This window comes from Cydia amplana, chromosome 18 (assembly GCF_948474715.1).
Source record: "Cydia amplana chromosome 18, ilCydAmpl1.1, whole genome shotgun sequence".
NCBI classification, from domain to species: domain Eukaryota; kingdom Metazoa; phylum Arthropoda; class Insecta; order Lepidoptera; family Tortricidae; genus Cydia; species Cydia amplana.
The window spans coordinates 2482256-2487818 of NC_086086.1; positions in this window are offsets into that span (position 1 = coordinate 2482256).

Consider the following 5563-nt stretch of genomic DNA (forward strand, 5'->3'; position numbering starts at 1 on the left):
TTTGTAGCTTTCTAATAGACCCCGAAGGCTAATCCTATTGTCTATTGTTAAGAAAAAAACCGCTCGTGCCACGTGCCACAACCACCTGCATAAAAAATCGGTACTTCGGTTACCGAGTGCCGGCGAGTCGGACGCTACAGAACCAGTCTAAAATGTGTCATCGAGATGCGTAACAAAGGCGCGTTATCGGAGAGCGCACCTACACTGGTTTTTTGAGCGTTGGACTAGCCCGCGCTCAGGTGCCAAATAGAATAATTAGGACCCTTTTTTGCAGGTAAGTAGCACGTGCGGTTTTACTGAACAATAGACAATAGGATAAGCCTTCGGGCTCTACTAGAAAGCTACAAACTATACCATCAGTTTGTCACTGACATAAACGCCGTCGAGAACTTAATTTACTTTCTATACATCTCGCTCGCACTCGCATATTAGTGCAAACGGGATGTATAGAAAGTAAATTACGTTCTCGACGGCGTTTATGTCAGTGACAAACTGATGGTAACCGTACTGATTCTGATTATAATTTTCCGATTCGATATTTAAACTTTCGCGGGACATATTTTAAACTGTTTAGACGACAACGGTTTCACTCACTTGAATTTACGAGTGTGTTTTGATTGCACGAGGTGCAGTCGCCGCGAGCCTGAGGAAGGACCCCCGAAGGGCCCGAAACATGTCGCCAATAGCGACTAAAAGTTGAAGTGAGTGAAACCGTTGTCGTATAAATAATTTTCCGATTGATAGGTAACATGATAGTATGTCAAAGGTATTTGATTCAATTCTTCGGGTGCTTGAAACTGCTTCGAATAGACATGAAAGCCACAGTCTAGTAAGGGAGAAAGAGAACGGGTACCATGCGTTAGGAAAGGACAGCGTGATTTCTTGACCATTCGCTATCAAACTTGTTAGACAATGTGATTGGTGTTGGCCGGTCGAAGTATTTTACAGATGACGCCAGGGAATCTACCGCGAAAACCGTATTTCGCAAATTGCGGGGATCTTTCTCTTTTACTCTCATTAAGACGTAATTAGAGTGACAGAGACAAATGCCCGCAATTGACGAACTTCTATTTTCGCGGTTATAGTCCAGTATAGAGTTTCCTGACAGTCCTAAGTGTCAAATTATTTTTTTATTAGATGCTAGCTCCGTTTAAGCCAAATCTCATAAAACCAAATTAGAGACAGGTAAAAGCCATGATGGCGCCACCTATATGGTAAGTATAGTGCGTCAAGCAAATCTTGTCAGTAGCAATGTACTGCAAATTAAAGTAGGGTAACACCATGTAACACTCAAAGAGCAGAATTGCGCTAAGAAAAGCAGCAATGTACAACGAACCAAAACGTGTTTATTTTTCCGTCCTTCAAACGTCAGTTCGAGTGAATTATCATAACCTCAAATTTTAGTAATGTTTACCGTCAACGAGCATGATTGTACATTGTAGGCATCTTAGCTTTGCTTGAGGTCATGCATAATCTTGGTATTTAATGGTGACAGCAGAAATTTCTCTTGAAATAGAAACGATTCAGAATGTAAACAATAAGATGATGGCTGTCATTCACGATCCACATTCCACAGATAACACACAGATGACACGCGATTTTGGTATTATTCGAACACAGTGTTGCTAACCCGCGATTTTTCAAAGGGTATAGCCGGGTAAGCATGGCCAAACTGCCCTTAGCGAAAAAAATAATTTCCTTTTACTGGATTATTAACCTATATATATGTAGTGATTTCACCAAAAATTAAGCCTCAAATGCTTCAGGTTTTTAAAAAAAATGCAAAAAAAGAAAATACATTTTTATTTTATTACAGCCAAAGTACTAATCCGATTTCTTTGTAATTTGGGTATATTGTATATACAACTAAGGTCGCTTTCTGAAAAAATAAGTATTGAATTATCTCTTGAAAAAATTGTAAAAAACTGAGTTGAAAATTTTCAGAAAAATAAAAAAAATACTTTCGAGATTGCGACAGTTATCAAATTTACATATTTCATGTATAATTTAATAATGTTTAACATATATTTTTTTCAAAAATTAAAATCGGGATTAACAGTGTGAAAAACTCGAATTTGTAACATCCCATATTACTTTCTCTTCATAGAAAATAACTTGTACGTTACACTAGAAAGTTATATAACTTCAACGCAATTTGAATTTAGAACGCGACCACAGAATAAATAATAGTACTAGGTACAGAAGACTCACTCTCTAACAAACCGCGTCTGTTACGATCAGCACAGATATGGCCGCTAGGTGGCGACAGCGCCACGCGCGGCTTATGGCTAGCCACCTAGGGCGTACGGCATTCAGAGAATTAAAAAAAAGGGCGGGAACAGGAAAATAGGCACTAATTTTGTACTGAGCGTTAACTATTGAAAGATGTCTGTTCCTTTGATGAATAAATACGAAGCATTGAAAAAACTATTTTCGAAGCAACACCGCCCGAAATCGTATGTTCACGCTTATGATTTATATGTATGTATGGGATATTCAAAAATGCGTACGCCGTAGCCATATCGCCGCCCAGCCGTGTCGCCGCCCGCGAGCCTCCCGCGCGCGCGCCCTCCCCCGCCTCCTTTCTTACAATATACTTCATTTGTTTATTGTCTACTTTGCTTGTATGAAGAGAAAGTATTATGGGATGATACAAATTCGAGTTTTTCACACCGTTAATCCCGATTTTAATTTTTCAAAAAAATATATGTTAAACATTATTAAATTCTGCATCAAATATGTAAATTTGATAACTGTCGCAATCTCGCACGTAATTTTTTTATTTTTCTGAAAATTTTCAACTCAATTTTTTACTATTTTTTCAAGAGATAATTCAATACTTATTTTTTCAGAAAGCGACCTTAATTGTATTTACAACATACCCAAATTACAAAGAAATCGGATTAGTACTTTGGCTGTAATAAAATAAAAATGTATTTTCTTTTTTTCCATTTTTTTTTAAACCTGAAGCATTTGAGGCTTAATTTTTGGTGAAATCACTACATATATATAGGTTAATAATCCAGTAAAAGGAAATTATTTTTTTCGCTAAGGGCAGTTTGGCCATGCTTACCCGGCTATACCCTTTGCCGCTTTTTACTACCGACAAGATTTGGTTGATCCAGTATAGTTTCCACTGTCTGTCGAGGGTCAAAAAATCGATCAAAATCGGGCAACAAGGCGCCAAAAAAGGCAATTCAGGACCACAAAGCTAGTCAAGAAGAAATAGAAAGGGTTCACATGATCTATTTAGATAAGAGGAGAAGCTATTCAAGCTATTGCTAAATAAATCGGGAAATTATTGCTAGAATCGGAAATATTACTGGATAACATTTTTCTAATTATAATAATTATATATACAAAAAGCTTTTCGATATATTTACAAACTTAGCGTAACGTAATACAGTGTGTGGCCTATAACGCGGGAGAATAATTAAAACGTAGATTCTACTACTCAAACAATAAAACTTTTGTTCGACAACTTTTTGAAATTATGTAGTCTTAAAATTGTCCCTTTTTCAAACAAACTAAATAATATTTTCAATGTACTTTAAATTCCGTCTAATTGACATCGCCCGTCAGTCTTGTCACCGTACAGGCATAATCAATTTCGTGATACATTGCGTGTTCGATTAAATTTTAAAGTGTTTTAAAATACAAACCACAAGTTATTTTTAAAAGTTGCTGAACAAACATTGTCTAGTTTGAGGAGTAGAATCTACGTTTTAATTATTCTCCCGCGTTATAGGCCACACACTGTATATAAGCGAATGCTATCGTGGTTTACTAACAAATATTTTGCAATTATTGTGGCGCAATAATGTTACCAGAGAATCTCTTTTGTAAAAAAGACTGGCTATATTTGGCTGTTGAACAAAAATACTGCTATCTTTTTATAGAATCTCGGTGCAGCTGAAGTAACAAAAATATAGCCATTTCTATAAGTTCTTTGGGCATATATTTAGGCACTATCTCATTGACAACTGATGCTTCCGTCCTAACGCACACAATGTAACGCGTTTATTATAAATTAAATTAACCTTAGTATTTTGGATTTGTATTTTCTAATATAATATGGACATTATTTTCCTTGTTTTCTAATATTATTTCAAAAGACAAATATAGTGTTTAATAATTCTTTGGTGTTTTATTTTAGTGATCTTGTTTCTGTAATGCAAAGAGAATGTAAAGGGACTGTTCGTGGGTCAAAATTCTTTTCGTTGTCTCGTTTTGTCCCCATAAAATGGGTCTGAGTGGAGCTTTTCTATGGGGTGAAATTTATTATTTATCTCAAGATAACTATAATCAACGGCTAGAAAGATATGCAAAAGCACTAATTTTTTTTCTTTATTTGATAAAAGAAAAATAGAAGCGTGACAGAGTGGTCAGATTACAAGAGAACGAAATAGTTATTTGTACAACAAGAGATCAAGTGCTTCTTCGAGTGCTTATTTTGAGTCCCGTGTAAGCGAAATATTCTATACTAGATTCACGAGCGTAGTAAGGGACTCAAAAGCGCACGAGATGTAAATAACTTTGATCTCGTGTAGTTCACAAAACTTTTCACCTCAGTAGTGAGAACATATTAGAGAACCCGAAAAATGTATTCCTTCTTCATCACTTACCTATTCTAATCATGTTTTCTTATACCAACAATTAAGTTTTCACCTCAGCAGCTCGAACAAGGGTACTTTGCTACTTAAAAACAATGAGCAAAATCGCATTTTGCTTATTTAGTCTCACTCAGTGAGCAAAATGCGATTTTGCTCACTGTTTTTAAATAGCAAAGTACCCTTGTTTGAGCTGCTGAGGTCAAAGAATTTTGACCCTCGTGCGTATTTATTGGTGTGCATTCCGGGAGGGATGCCGAATTGTCCGGTATTCTAGTTTACGCTAAAGTGTGGGTATGTACGTTTAATTAATAAAAATTAAAACAACATCGATGACATAGGTAAATCTTTATTGATTTTCCTTCACAAATGATAACAACGGCAGTTTTCTCGGTTACATAACATAATTTGAAACGCGCAACGCAACATTGCAGTTCTTACATCAACCAACAATTTAGAAACACTTTCATATTTTATACAAAAATATTTTCAATGTAAATTAGATCTCTTAGTACAATCTCCTTCGCTTTCAACTTCGGCAAATAATTTTGGTGGCAGCTAGGTCTGAATTAGTGGGACTTTGTGTTCTGTTTAACTTGAGAAGGAAAAACAATGAAGTATTCTACACTTATTTAGTCAGACTGACTTTAGAACTCGGACCGTTGACTACGTACTGTGGTCGTTAATGTTGCAGACGTAATTGATAACAGAGACGTCGCTTATCGGTTTAAATTTCAAGTAAAATGATTCGCACTATCGGAAATACAGACAAACTAGGGTCCCCGACCGAAATCTAAATGATGTCTCCTATATGAACAATTCGATTAGAATACAATAAACGTAACAATGAATTTAGTTTTAACAGTTTTAAGTTTTGCAATCTGCTCAGTTTTAGTCGCAGTTTAGAACGCTTTCGAACATTCGTCCCCGTCAGTCGTGTCGCCTCGGAGGCC